The 15,782-nt window shown below is 37.5% G+C and overlaps 1 protein-coding gene across 7 annotated transcripts in view; it reads left to right on the top strand.

The window, feature by feature from the left end:
* The window catches only part of MSH4 (mutS homolog 4), a 191,634-nt gene that overhangs the window by 174,505 nt on the left and 1,347 nt on the right, over positions 1-15,782 (top strand). For 4 of the 7 annotated variants that reach the window (XR_001594978.2, XR_004955332.1, XR_004955335.1 and 1 more), the window contains 3 exons: positions 187-319; positions 2,815-2,885; positions 15,542-15,666. The gene's annotated coding sequence lies outside the window, so the exon portion shown is untranslated. Of the gene's footprint in view, positions 1-186; positions 2,886-8,149; positions 13,326-15,541; positions 15,667-15,782 lie in introns of those variants that run through there. The other 3 variants (XR_001594980.2, XR_004955333.1, XR_001594979.2) reach the window with 3 other exon arrangements.

The following is a 15,782-nucleotide window of genomic DNA, read 5'->3' on the forward strand; positions in this document are numbered from 1 at the left end:
TCTGTTTACCACAACCACATGATGAAGGTCATTCTGGAAGAGTGCTCTACTCTCTGAATCATAATGAACTGGAAAGAAATGAAAGGGGCTGATAAGAAATTTAGTACATCAAGTATCTTGCTAGTATCCTAGGGCAAGTGCAGAATTTCATCTTTTTTTTTCTGCATTTCTATATCCTTTACTCAGGAAAGTCCTGTGGCTATGGACACTCAAAAAATATTTACCAGCCTGACTTACTATGAAGCATAACTTATTCATAAAGCAAAGAATGACATGAAGAACATGCCTTTTCGACTTTGGTTAAGTAAGACAACTGAAGGTATTGTGGAAAAGAAGCACCTACAGATGCTCTTTCGCTCAATGATATTTTTTCCCATGATTTGTAGATTTACTTATATTAAAATTCTAAAAGGTATATAAATTATAAAGTTATTTACAGACTTTATTTTGAAAAGAATAAAAATATATGGATTCAAGACTGTTCCGGAAAATGGAGAAAGTAGTTACACAGCAAGTATTGCAGGTTGGAATCTAGCCATATTTCAAAACAAAATATCTGAGACTCAAATTAACATCTGTCATTATGACAGCTGTGTACCATTCCCAAAGCTCCTTCCTTTATGTGGGGCCTAAGCCAGCCTATTAGTCAGCATCAAGTCAGAATCCCTCTCCACGATGCCAACAAGTGAATTTCATTTCCTTGGAGAAATTCAACAATTTATGGAACATCTATTGCAAGATCTGAGCTAGGCATTGTGGAGGATACAAAGATAGCACATCTCTCCCTTAAGACTCTTATGAAATGGTCACAAATTAACAGTTAAATCAGAACACAATATGTATCAAAAGTGAGTGGCACAGGGAGTGGATATAAGAGACTCCCTTTTCCTGCTTTATATTTCCAGATAGCACTATTTCTTGGAATCATAATATATAAGTATAAATACATACACATATATGTGTGCGTGTATGTGTATATGTGTATATGCATATATATGTATACATACATATATATGTTTGTGTATATATAAACTTTTTTGTCATTCTGATCTTCCTTAATAGGATTCTAAGCTCAAGAAGAGTGGGGACTTCTGTGTCTTGCTCACCATTGTATCCACAGCACCCACAACAGTGCCTGACACATAGTAGATCTCAATAAATATTTGTCGAATTGAATGAATGAACTTGGAGAACAGAGAAATTACTATAAGCAGAACTAATAAAAAGCAGGAGCATTTGATTTAGTTCTTGAAGAATGAAGATGATCTAGATAGAACAGGGAGACATTTCAGCAGGGAACTGTAACAAGGGCAAAGGCTTGGGAGTGATAATGAACTGGGAGTAGACTTGCCTGGCCAGAGGGTATATTTCCTACTGGGGATTATTTTGCCATCGGATCACTTGGGGCTAAGCTGACCAAGTAAGTAAGGATTTTTCCTCTGGAGTATAAGCAATAGAAATATTTGAGAGACTGAGTCACTCATGTCAAATTTCGTGGCAGTCTGTGCTTGTAATCGGGTTTGTTACAACCACCCAGGACTTCATGTTCCCTGTCTTGCCTATAGCAAATGGTCAACAAGGCCCACGTTGAGCAGACTGTCTGCACTAAAAGCCTCAAATGTTACACTCCACTGAACATGACAGTTCTCTACCAATGTGTTTTGCAGAAAAATCTTTCAGAGCAAGGACACTGGCTCTTTCAGTATTTTAATTTTTATAATCCCCCCACCCATGCACTAGAAGATTCATCTATCTTGCTTTTGCTCTTGAAGCACCCACCAAGATTTATCATCAGTGATTCAGAGTTCAAAACCCCAGCACATTCCTTATCAACCCCCCAGATACATCTGCATAAAGACTCAGAAATGTGCCAGGCTGAATGACTTTGTTTGTCACTGAAGTCATCCTCAGCAGGGATTCATTTGGAAATTCTAACTCTGGGTGATTCAGGTACCCTATATCTCAACTTGGAGCATATGTAGACACTGTAAGATTATTAAATTGCTGAACTTTTTTACAATATTTTTTGCCATTGGAGTTTTATCAGATCTGATTTTTGCCTCATGTTCAGGTTTTAAAAATAGTTATCAAGAAACTTTTATATTTTACTTATAAAGATAAAATTAAAAATTTCCAACATATGCTAGGACTCTGGTTAATTTTTTTACAGGTCATCTGTTTAAATGTAATCCTCTAAGCATCAGTGATACATAAAACAGATCAGATGAGAATCGCTCTGACTAGGGAAGGGGGCCCAGCATGCTCCCTGCTGGTCTCCTGCTTTTCTTCCTCTCTACCCCGAACCTCCAACGCTGTCACCATTCTTGAATTCCACTGAACACAGTTTGATAACCATTGCATTAAAGTGACAAAAGAATGTTTAACTGGACAGCCATTCCTCCAGGGTTCCCCTCATAAGTGTAGTCACAATTGTACCTTATTCAGTAATGAATTATGCCACAATAGTGTACTTATTCTACTGGAAAACTCTCCCTGCTTATGCTGGGGATTTAAGGTGGGAAAGCACAGCCTGCATTATGTTCTAACTATACATAAAGCATCCTAGCAACACTGTAAATGATCATCGTGAAAAAAGAAATTTTCACTTCCAAAATTCCTTAGGTTTTGCCTGAACTCTCCACATTTCAGTCATTTAGTAAAAATCCACTGTTAGTCCACAAAACAGATGACGAATCTGAATTAGGAAATATTACCATAGCACCTTGGTTGCTAGCAAGAACTCTATGATTTATAACCTTTTGTTAACCTTCAGAACCCCTGTTGGTTAGTAATGCTGCTCCTACTCCTTCACAGATGGTGCAGTGTGGCCCTGGAGGCTGTTATGAGGGGACAGGTCATGTCACAGGCTTGGGATCGGATTGGAGGTAGGCTTGGCTCTTACCTTTTGACCCTCTCCAAGACTTGTGTTCCTTTCATGTCACCTACAGTTGAAAAGTAGCCAGAGTTGTTTGATATGAATTATATTTGGAAGGTAAACCCACATGTAAAAATACGAGTGCAAGGTATGCATAAGAATTTTACCAAGACAACGTATAATTAATTAAATTTAGCAAAGAGCAGCCTCCATGTCAGTGAATGGTGCATAGATTACAGGGGTTTACAAATGACCCTTTGGATTGAGAGGACAAAATATTAGAACATATTTAAATTTTTATAGCATTTTGCAATTTTTACACTTTTGTATTTTTTACAATGTACATATTATGCTATTGTAGCCCCACAAGAATATAATTTATGAATCAATACTCATACATGTACCGAGGTATGTTCTAGAAAGATTTTACTAATAGGATATGAGAACTACTTCATATGGTTCTCGCTGCAGAAAGACGTTTTTTATTTTATTGTTCGGTAGTTCAGATGAATACAAATCCAAGGAGAGGCATGGAGAAAGAATGAAGACTTTACCACCAAGAGTCCTGGGTTCAAATCCCAGCTTGACCACTTACCACCCTGATCATCTAGGAAAGTCCATATCTCTCTGAACATTAATTACCTCATCTATGAAAAAGGGATAATTATCCTCATGATTTTAAATGAGGTAATTCACTTAAGTGTTTACACGCTAGAGTGTTTGGCACAATAAATAGTACCTATTATCATTTGTAAAATCCATTATTCAAGCTGTCATCAAATTTGTCACATTTTTAGCTGTCAATAGAACATGGTTACATTAAAAATATAAATACTATCTAGTCCCTCAGGCTAGAGAGGGATGTGGGTTTTCTTGTCCTCTTGGATCCTGGACTGTAAAATCTACATCCTGCATGTATTAATCTGGGTCCCAAGAGAAGAGGACCTTTGATTTTTGTCTTCACGGGGCTTGGCTCTGCTCAGCCATAGTTGGATTAATGCATGTCCACGTCCACATCTCAGGATTCATTAAGAAAAGAAAAGTCAGCTCACACTATGTGGTTAAAGATAATGGAAATTTTCTTATTAGGAGTCTTCCGGAGAGAAAATGTCTTAATTGCTTGCTTTCGATTAAAATGAAGGTAAATAGAAGCAATTCTTAAGCAAGCCTTTGGGATTGTGTTTTCCTGAACATAGTGTGGGAGACTGACAATTAGGAAGCAATTGTCTGAGTCTCAGACAGTTTGCAATCAAAGTAATAACAGAGGAGTCACCTCACATACTTTCTAGAAGAAAGTGATATGTAACTATGGAGTTTACCCTCCCCCCCCCCAAAATTGCATCAAATCAGCCTAATTCTTTTAAAGGGGGTAACTAGGCCAGTTAGTCAATGGGACTACTATAGACATAAACATATTGTATCTGATTTCAGAAAAGGCACTTGGCAGGGTATATCCTGTCAACTCTGGCCTTAGCATGGGAGATGTGGTCCTGACCATATGATGATTAGATAGGAGGAATTTTGACCTAGTGCATACAGGACAGGCAGTTAGGTAGTAATCCCTTGAGTAACTGTTTCCAGGGGGATGGTTAATGGTATAACATTTTTGCACAGCAAGGGGATCCACTTTCAAGACCATAGATAATAATAGCAAAATGTAGTAAAATTTGAAAGTGATAAGTTTTGATTATTTATTGCCTTTTCCAAAAAAAACTTACATTCTAAACTTTTAAAACTTTTTATTTTGAAATAATTTTAGATGTACAGAAGAGTTGCAAGATAGTAAAGTTCCCATATATTCTTCACCCAGCTTTTCCTAAAGTTAACATGTCACATAACCATGGTACATTTATCAAAACTAAGAAATGAACATTGATATAATACTGTTAAGTAACTTTCAGTCTTTATTTGGATTTCACCAGTTTTTCCACTAATGTCCTTTTTCTGTTCAAGTAGCTGCTCCTGTATACTGTGTTGCATTTACTTGTCGTGTTTCTATAGAATCCTCTCGTCTGTGATAGTTTCTCAGGATTTCCTTGTTTTTCCATGGCCTTTGTTTTTAATATAATTTATTTAATTGTAAGTTTATTTTTGAGGCCACTGTGTAAAGGTTCATAACTTATTAAAGCACAATACCCAAAGAGCATGGTTTAATGGATCAATGTCACATAGATAAAGGTTTCTAGGGACATATCCACAGGATTTTTATCATTGGTTTTCGCTCTTCAACAATTTTATTAATGCCTTGGAAAAGACTATTGCTGCCATGTAAATCATAATGGCAGATGATACAGATTAGAGAGTGTAATGAATATGTCGGATAATGATGCAGAACCACAGGGACCAGAACATGATAGACAAATCTAACAGCATAATGTTTTATAGGGATAAATGTATTAAGCTACATTTATATGCCAAAACCACCTCCATAAATGCACCTGGGGAGACATGATTTAACAGAAGTTCATGCTGCACACATGCTTAGGGTTTTGCAGTTATCCATGTTCCTTTTGTGGACATAGTGGGACCCCTAAGGCCTGGCAGAAAGTAACCTGGAGACCAAGGTTCAGTGCAGGGACATGATGATCCTTCCTGGATGTGAGTAAGATGTGGATATTTCTAGGGGCATGTCTGTCCAAAATGAGATAACTTGTCTAAGATCGATTGTGATAAGAATAATTTTCAAGGGAGAATCCAGAATCAAAATAGCTGCTGCCTAGGGAGATGGAAAGAGGGACCTGGAAAGGTGAGGCCTGGCAAAACTACCTCAGCCCACGATGAGGCAGCCACAGAGGCCTCGTGTAAGGTTTCTGCGGCCAAGGGTAAAGGTGCGCCCTGAGGGTTAAAGGGTACTCTCTATGGAAGGGCATAGATGACTCCAGGTACAACAGGAGCCAATGATGTGATGTGACCACCAAAAGCTTATTCAGCTTGCTCTACATCCGTAGAAATACAGTGTCTAGCTCAAATGAGCCAATAGTCTCACTCATGTCTATATCGATCAGCCAAATTGGGTGTATTATGGTTAATGCTAGACCTTGGGTCTCTGAGCACTTTAAAGGAGGTAGCCTGAGTGGTCAGAGAACTCTCAGCAATGCCGTATGAGGAATATGTGAAAAGCTGGCGGATACTCAGCCTGGTAAAGAGAAGATGTAGAAGAATTAAGGTCACCATTTCCAAATACCTAAAAAGTTCTGTTATATGGAAGAAAATTAGACTTGGGTAAATGAGTGGGCACTACAGAAAGACAAATTTTAGTTCAATATACAAAAGTGCCTTTCATTTTAGACCTCTCCCAAAATGGAGTATATCACCATAGGCAGAAGTGTTCAAGTAAAAGCAGAATAAACACTTGGTAGAAATGTTGCCTAGGATGTGGTTCCATAGTGTAGCCGTTAGCATGTCTGCTTTACACGCAGAAGGTCCTGAGTTCACGCCCCAATGGAGCAACATTTTAAAAATAAAAATGTTGTCCAGAAGATTGTCTATCCCTCTATGACACATGTTTCTAAAAGTGACTTACCTCATACTCAGTTGGCTACTAGCGGAATGTCGTCCATGTGACATAGACCTTGCGTTGGATCATTTGTGATTTTTTCCCATCAAACCTACTTCGCATCTTTTTTAAAGGATTAGGTCTTATATTTTACTCTACTATATACTTTTTTGAGGATTTAACATTTTTAAAGCCATGCTGGTGTTTCTTCCGTTGTTATTTTCTTTGGTAACACCCTGCTTATCAAGTCGCACGTGTTTTCAGTGATCACTAGTTCTCTTTTGCCCATAAGCTCATGAATTTTTAGGGCAAGATTTAGAAGAATAAATGGAATTATTTCTCTTGGATGAGGCATTGAATTTACAACATGGTTCCCTTTCCTGACTGCGTATCCTAATCACCTAAGGAGCCTAAAAACTCCAAGTTCCTCAGGCCCACCTCAGGGGTTCCCAGGAGCAGGACCTACAATATTGTGTTTTGAACAAGCTCTTTGCAGCCAGACTGGAACCAGCTGAAAAGCTGTGATTTGAAATCACTAGATAGATGACCTCTTAGCTCTGCAATCCTAAGATGCCACCTGCCTTCCTCGCCATCTAGTAAGATGAGACATGCACTATCCTTGCAATAGTAAAGCAGCAAAATAAGCATTTCGGTGTTGACACGGACAGCTGCCCCCGCTGCAGTGAACTTTACGTATCCAGCAAAGTGTGTGTGTTAGAACCATGGGAATTTTGCAAGATAAGCATCTCTGGTTGAAATAGCCTTCAAATCACAAAATTTTTCACAACACTAAAGTTAAGCGCTCAGGAATATTGTGTTTATTGGGCTATTTTAAAAGGTGAGCTTATCTTTCTGCAAGATAGCCAGGAATTTAAGGAGATTAGAAACATTATGAGGCCAGAATGCAGATGGGGAATAGGTCAGTTTGTGACTCTTTCAATCCCAGTGAACTCCCCATTGGCACAGGACATTTCGACATTGAAAATCTACCTGCGAGGGCTGTTATTAGGATAGGAAGGGTGGGCAGGTCAGCATGGAGGTGTACTCATTCTGCAGCTGGTCACTGGCCTGGGACTTGCTCAAGTCAATTTTAATGGCTATTCATGTCAATGTCCTGATTACAAAATTTACTTCAAAGGCCATTTGGATGGCATTTGCCCCCCCCCCCCCATTTCAATCTTGTCTTCTCTCTTGGTAACTGCAATTTCCATTGTGACTGCTAAACAGACGATTTTAAGCGGGCATATCTTGAAATTTCCACACTAAATAGGAAACTAACTTTCTAGAAAGTTATCTATACCAGTAAAATGTTTTCTGTCTTGTATTAAAGTGTAAATAGGCAGCTGAGCTACAGGCCTACTGCTGTTGAATCAAGATATGAGAAATGTCAGGAGGTATAAAGAAGAATAAGAAAAACCTGATATAAAGCTGTGCTTCAGTACTTTCAGCAAATTGTAGGATATTTATTACCTATTCCAGGTTGTCTTGTGTGCAGGCAGGCTTCTTGTAGCAGAACAGAGATTACACCCTCCCTCGCATACTTTAAATGTCTGGCAAAACAAATTTAAAGCAGGAATCGTAACTTACAAATCAACAATGAAAATTATTCCTTTTAAATATTTCCTTGAGATGGCCAGGCCTGTTCAACAACTGCCCACAACTACCAAAGAATTAGAATCTCATTAGAATGAGAGATAGATTTTGTAATCAGGAACACGACTACTGGCATCAGAGTGCTCACCACTTGCCTTAATTTCTTTCTTTTATCTTTATGACAGAGTAAAACCAGATTGACATCTCTCCAGTCTTTTTCTAAAATAATGCATGTACAAAATTATACCTTATTGGATACGTTTACGTGGGTAAAACAGAGGGCTGAAGATTTAGCCAACTATGCAAAATAATGACGACGACGACGATGACGATGACGATGATGATGATGATAATGATAGAAAAGGAAAAGGAATGAAAACAAGTCTCAAGTGGAAACCAGCAAGTCCTTGCCACTCTCCACCTTAAACAAGAGAGTAAGGGAAATGAAGAATTTTTTATTGAACCCCAAATTCTCTTAAATAAGCCATACTGAATTAAAACTTTCAGTAGTCTCCAGGCTACTTCTGACTAACTCTAACTCTAATTAGTGACAACCAAATGAATGATTTCACAGAAAAGTCACTGAAAATATAAGCAAGCAATAAGAGGAGAGGAAGAATTGAAAGAGGAAAAAAGAGGAGGAAAAGAGAACAAGAATGGAAAGTGAGGAGAGTATCTAATATTGTTATGTATAGTAAAATCTTAGAAACATCATTAGAAAATGAATGTTCTTTCCCAGGAAATTAAATTAAATATCAAAACATTTGGTTGTCCTTTTTTCTACTGTACTATGAGTGTCTTCTGTTGTGATTCATCTTCTTCCAGAGTATTTAGCACATAGTAGCTTTTAATTGAGGAAGGAGAGACAGCAAAGTAATATTTGCTTTTTATTTTAAAACTTATTTTATTGTATTTTTTAATAAATATTTTATTCACATGTATAATGGACTGAATTATGTCCCCACCACCACCACCACCACCACCACCACCACCAAATCTATATGTTGAAGCTCTAACCTCCAATGTGACTAAAAGAGACAGTTAAGTTTAAATTAGGTTAAATAAGGCTGGAGCCCTAATCTGATAGCACTGATATCCTTGTAAGAAGAGGAAGAGATATCATAAATGTACCATAAATGTATGCACACAGCTAGAAGGCAGGCATCTGCAAGACAGGAAGAGAGTTCTCACCAGAAACCAATCCTATTGGCACCTTGATCATGGACTTCCAGCCTCCAGAACTATGTGAAAACAAATTTCTTTTGTTTAAGCCGTCCCGTCTGTAGTATTTCGTATGGCAACCTGAACGGACTAATGCAATATGGTTAAAGATTAAAAGATAAAATGAAAAATCTCCCTTCTACCCTTGCCTCTTTCTCAAATGATTATATCTTCATCCTGCTCTGCCTTTAAAACAGTAGGTGGAATATTATTGAACAATTTTCTTGTAGACTCATGACTAATGTGTCCATTAATAATACAACAGAAACACATAGGCTGTAGTCCAATGATGACCACAAGGTGTACAGGGCTTTGAACCCTTACCCTCTTTAACCCTTGCCATGTGGTAACTTTCAATTTTTCGATTTTTAAAAAAAGATGAAAAGTTAATTTACTCTGCCAGGTTATCAGCAGCTATTGGGACAATGAATGTGCTTGCCACTAGCATCTGCTCCACTTGTGATTGTATTAAAATTGCCAACTGTTTTAAAATTGTTTGTAAAATTGGAGTCAGTAAGATCTAAGTAAGAGCCTTTCTTTTGTCTTTTTGGAAGTCTTTTGTCTTTGTTTTCTAGTTTATGGCTATATTCTGGTAGTTGAGGTTGCCAGAGAAGTAATTTCCAGTTAGCATTTTGTGTTTATAACTAACCAGTCCTCTAGGATTTCACGGTCTAAAATTTACTGCTGTGCCAGGAAATGACATGGGTTTAAGGGCCTTGCAATGGCTGCCTTTGAGAATTTCACAAATGTCTACTTCTCAAACTGTAAGTTCCATATTACCCCACAATAATTTGGTATTCTTTCCTAATAGTTATTACAGAAAACTAGTTGATTCAATATACTACGAATTAAGTAAGGATCCCCTTTACTTCTGTGTGAGCTTGTCTATTAGACAAGCATGTGACGCTCTCTGGAAGGGCTCACAGGAGATGACGCTCAGGCTGAAGCCTGGACTTTGAAAATCCTTCTTACCTGCTGCCCACTAAGCATCATGACTATCACAGATTGAAACCAGATAGAAGAAAACTGCTCTTTAATTCTCTCTCTCAGGGCAGAAAGAGAGCAGCAACTTTCCTGTTCCCTAATTCAAACTTAACCACACAATAAAATATGACTGTTTTCCCTATCATTAGTCGATTTAGGAGAACTAGCCAGACCTGTATGTACCTTTAGTTGTTGAGATACATGCGTCTGGATTCTGACAGATCTAAATACAAATCTTGATTCTGGCATTTACTGGCCAAATGACTATAGTCGAGTTTCCTAATGTCTATAAGTTTCACTTTTCTTCTACGATAAATAGGGATATTATTATTTTACTCATTGGTTAGTATGAAGGTTAATGAGATGATATATGGGTAAAACCTTCTACGGTGCCTTCCAATATTGTAAGCACTCAGTTATTGTGCTTCATTAACCTTTTGATGTCCAATGCCTAGCACAGATTCACCAGAGCAGAGCAATCTTTTGGCCTGAAGACCAATTTCGGATATAGTAAATATTTATGGGCCACTTTAAAAATAGAAATTTAAAATATTTAAGTCCCTTGGAAAGAATGTATATCCGTACAAATTAAATTACCTATATTACTTAATAGAAGGATGTCAGTGAGAAAATGGCACTGCTTATTGTTCACAAAAGTTTTGCTGTCACAGCACAAATCTAATCTTTTATCCTGGAACAAGCTCACTGGCCAAAAGGAGTGCTTTGACCATGGGTTATACAACTCTGGAACAGAGGCTAATAGCCGACAGATAATTTGACTAACTAGAATGACTTATTTCTCGTCATCATCAGTAAATCAACAGGTAGCACATGAAACCATACTACATATATTCAATATTATTGCTTCAACTCCCATTTTCTTCTAAGTATTTTGCTTGACAAGACTTTTAACTTAAAAAAAATAGTTGAGCCAGTCAAGGTGATAGCCATTTTTAAAATGAGTCTATGAGAAAAGTTTGTAAAATGGTGGCCTAAGACCAGGATCGTGTTGGAGGTTTGTTAAAATGCACTTTTGAGGCTGGGCTGGTCCTGGAAATATACATTAGTAGGGCAAAAAATGATGCCAAAGTTAGAGAATTGTTCCCTAAACTTACAGAGGTCAGCTTTTTGAGCCTTTTTCTTAAGATTTCTATTGTTTTCTTTTGCACATTTTCTGAACAGGAAACAAGTACAGTGTTAATCTAGAGCAGTGGTTTCATACCCAAGGCCCCACTGCCTCTGCTGTCAAAGTGAGATTCTGATTCCGGAGGTATGGAGTAAGGCTCAGATCATTCTGATGTTTCTCTAGGAATCACTGTTCTGATAATCCTGATTTTATCAAAGCTTTTGTGATTGCTGAACAGTTTTTCTGAATAGAAGGCAAACCTTTTTCTTTTGTTAACTTTTTTCTTCAAATGTAGATTAGAGTATATTTTATCTTACTGTGTCCTTAAAAGAAAATCTGACCTCAAACCTTTATCTGATGGAGTACTTGACACTCTGAAGGATAATGAAACAACATCTGGAAACTTCAAGAGCAATCTAGAAATTTCAATTTTGCAAAAATGTCTTAACACTCTGGGATTTGGATAAACAATTCTCATTTCCTGTGCTAAATTAAATCAGGTAACTGTCTTACTGCATTATCCACATTTGAGGTAATCTGTGGCCCTGCCCCACCTCAGTAACCAACATCCTTGGAGAGGCACATTTCACTTTGCCTCTCAGCAAAGCCATCTTTTCCTCACCCTGGGCCATCTTCCATGGCTATTGCCTCAACTGGTCAACTATTTTTTTTTAATTAGGTAATTTAGCTTTTATATAGCTGGAGGGGCTCAATTATCTTAAAACCTTCAGTGTTTTCTTACTGGGTATCTTCAATAGGGACATATATAAGGACAAAGATACCTCTCTGAAGGCCCTCATGAAAGCGGATCTCTTTCAAAATTCCTCTGGGCTCAACACTCAGCTTCTCAGCAGGGATAGGTATCCTTCCTGTAGGAGGAAAATCCAATATTCAACCATTGTTTATTGAGTCCTAGGCCTTAAGGAATGAGAACAAATAAGGCCTAGGATTTCACCTGAAGTCATGAGTGAAAAATAAACACTTACTTTAGTGGTTTTGATGCAATGTAAGGGCCATATTAGTAGGTGTTGAAAGCAGGAGCCCCACGCGGGAAATGATTTCATGCCTGATAGGTGAGAACAGTCATGAAGTCTCAGGGAAAGTGTTACACAAAAGATGACTGCTACATTTTGGTTGGAGATGCTTCCCAATGTTTGAAAGTGTCTTTTTGTTTCACAGTGTAGGCTTCAGGGGTAATGAGTGGTGGGAGAAAGGTCTACTTGCTCATTTTCTATCTTCTGTGGAATAATTGACTTCTGGCAGTTAAAAGTTGGCATTTTAAGGTTTCATTTAAGATCAGTCTTACAGTTTTCAATTGTCAGTAATTTAAGACTTCCCGGATGATTTTTTACGCTTTGGGTACACATTGTGATATTGCCTCTATAGCTACTGCAAATGGCTGAACCACTTGCCAAATTTTGAAAAATAGATCATCACAGCCAGAAATTACAAATGCAATTTTAGCACCAGATTCTTCATCGAATATAATTTGCCAGAACCCTTTGCATAAATCAGTAGTTAAAATTATTTTTAAAGTTCCCCAGTGATCTAATGGTGCAACTTCTCTGGTCGTTGACTGTGTAGTCATTGGCAGTCTACACAGAGTCTAATCACAGTGTCCAGTTCATATGCTGAGACCACGGGAGAAGCCCAGGAATTTTCATAGAAGGGTTAATAATCTCTAGAAGTGTTATTTCTTTCCTTTCTTTGTCATGTCACCGAATAATTTCTCATGAACTCTACACAGAGGTAATCTATGTGCTCTATAAGGTCTTTCATCTACAGTATCTCGTGACGAAAAAGTTATGCTGACTTTGCTCTTAGTAATTTCTGCGAGCTCACTTAACACAGACATACTACTTCTCTCCTCATCTGCCTGAGGAATGCCTTTAAACTCCCTTAATCATCCTAAACTGCATCCTTTCAGGATAGCACCAATATATGTGTAACTTTTGGTTTCTCTAATTCTGGTTCTTCACATGGAGTGGCTACACTTATAGTGTTTAATGTACATTGTTTTTCCAATGGACTAAGGGACTAGTGGTTACCAGAGGGGAGGGAGAAGAGGGGAGGGGGTAAAATAAAATAAAAAAATAAAATGTTAAAAATAAATACATAAATAAATAAATAACTTTTAAAATAAAAAAAATAAAAATAAGGTACATTGTTTTATTTGATCCTCAGAATGACTTCACAGTGTATATATCTTTCTTTATTTTTGCACGTGGTGTTGAAGCCACTATAAAGGCAGTAACCTAAGGTTACTAAACCAGTGAGTGGTAAACTTGAGATTTTAACCAGTCTTTGATTTCTAAAGCCTATTTTGGTAAGATTCATAATTTTTTTTTTTTTGATTTAGCTAAGGTTCTTGCTTATTTATTAAACCATTTTTGATTCATTCAATATATTAGTTAGAAATATTTTGGTTGCTATGACAAAGAAAAAGGCCATTCAAGCCAATTTAGTCTAGAATGGAAATCTACTGGTTCAGTTGTCTACAGGAGAAAACAGTGGTGGCATCTGAGCTCAGGTGCACTGGAGCCGGAGACTCTTGCTCTGCCAAGATTCTCTTTCTCTCCATCTCCTGCTTTTTCTCTTTGCACACCAGATAGCATGCTGGCAAGGATGTGGTGAAAAGGGAACTCTTGTACACTGTTGGTGGGAATGTAAACTGGTATCATCACTATGGAAAAGAATATGGTGTTTCCTCAAGAAATAAAAAATAAAACTACCATGCGATTTGGCTGTTGCATTCCTGAGTGTATACCCAAAGGAAATAAAACCATTATCTTGAGATAGCTGCACCTCATGTTCATTGCAGCATTGTTCACAATAGCTAAGGTGTAAAAACAACTTAAGTGTATGTAATGGAATATTATTCAGCCTTAAAAAAAGAGGAAATCTTCTCATTTGCAATAACATCGATGAACATGGAGGGCATTATGCTATGTGAAATTAGCAAAACAGAAAGACAAATACTATATGGTATCACTTATATGAGGAATTTAAAAGAAAAAGAAAGAAAGAAAGGAAGGAAGGAAGGAGGGAGGGAGGGAGGGAGGGAGGGAGGGAGGAAGGAAGGAAGGAAGGAAGGAAGGAAGGAAGGAAGGAAGGAAGGAAGGAAGGAAGGAAGGAAAAGCCAAACTCATAGAAACAGAAAGTAGGCTGGTAAAAGGCTACAAACTTCCAGTTATAAGATGAATAAGGTCTGAGCATATAATGTATAACATGATGACTATAGTTGGCAACACTGTATAACTTATGTTTGCCAAAGAAGTAAAACTTAAATATTCTCACCATAAAATTCGTTTTAATACTAACTCTGTCTATGTTGTGGGAAATAAAGCTTCCAGCAGCATCTCTGCCTGGTATGGATTACATGTTCAGTTTTAGACTCATCAACTGTGGCAAAAGAATAGAGTCCTAGCACATGCAGCTCTTATTAGATCCTCCACATGTGTGGCATCAGAGCGAGAAAAGTTTCCAAGAAGGAGATGGCATTTCTAGAAGGAGGGTTGCATGACCTCCATACTGGGAGACATCAGTGCAGTTACAAATAAAATGCTCCAGCCACCTTGTCCCTAAATCTATAAGAGAATCTCATATAATTTTCAACATAACATTTTCATAAGAATAGAAATGCATTTACCATGCCCCTAATTTAAATTATAAATTCTGATTTTCTTATGCTCTAACCACATTTCCTTATGCCGTGTTGCACCTAGCATGATGCCTGGCACCCAGCAGATGTTCAACCACTGTTCTTGAAAGTTTAAATACATTTCAGCCATTTTTATCTTCATCCCACTGCTCACTTGTGAAAGAAAGCATTTGGCACTATTACTCCTCTAAAATAGTGTTAAAGTTGCAAGAATTCTGTGGTCTTCTTGGGAAGATATCTTAACATGTAAAAAGCAAATTTATCCTGTCATTGAGATGTTTATCCACAACAGTCACAAACACATTTCTAACCCCAGCTCGCCTCTGACTTTAATGATGTCAATGTCAGGACATTGTGGATAACAACATGTGTATATAACTGAAATAAAACCCAGGGTGAGGAGTTTCAGAGGAAGACCTCCAATCCATCAAACAAAAGTAATTAAAAGCAATTCAAACCTTTCCTGGAGACTCTTAGAAAATATACAAAGAGGTCTAATTTTTAAATAACTTATATACTTATATTTTTCATCATTCCTCTTGTTTTTAATTCATTAATATTTACTAAATGTCTCCTATGTGTCAGATATACTTCTACAGTGAACAAAATTGCAGTGCCCTCAGAGCTTGTATATTTTCCCTGCCCGCAAACTCCCACTTCACCTGTTGCACTGAACTTTCAACCTCAAACTGACTGCCAAGTCGAACCAGGTAGGGCTCTTGACTTCTGTGGCCTTCCTCCCTTTCCATGTCTTTTTAAATCCTGTACTTTTTTTTTTTTTCAGTTATTTCTAACAAGTACTCTGACCTTTACATACAAAATCTAA

Source organism: Rousettus aegyptiacus, unplaced genomic scaffold (assembly GCF_014176215.1).
Source record: "Rousettus aegyptiacus isolate mRouAeg1 unplaced genomic scaffold, mRouAeg1.p scaffold_m13_p_1, whole genome shotgun sequence".
In the NCBI taxonomy this organism is placed as follows: domain Eukaryota; kingdom Metazoa; phylum Chordata; class Mammalia; order Chiroptera; family Pteropodidae; genus Rousettus; species Rousettus aegyptiacus.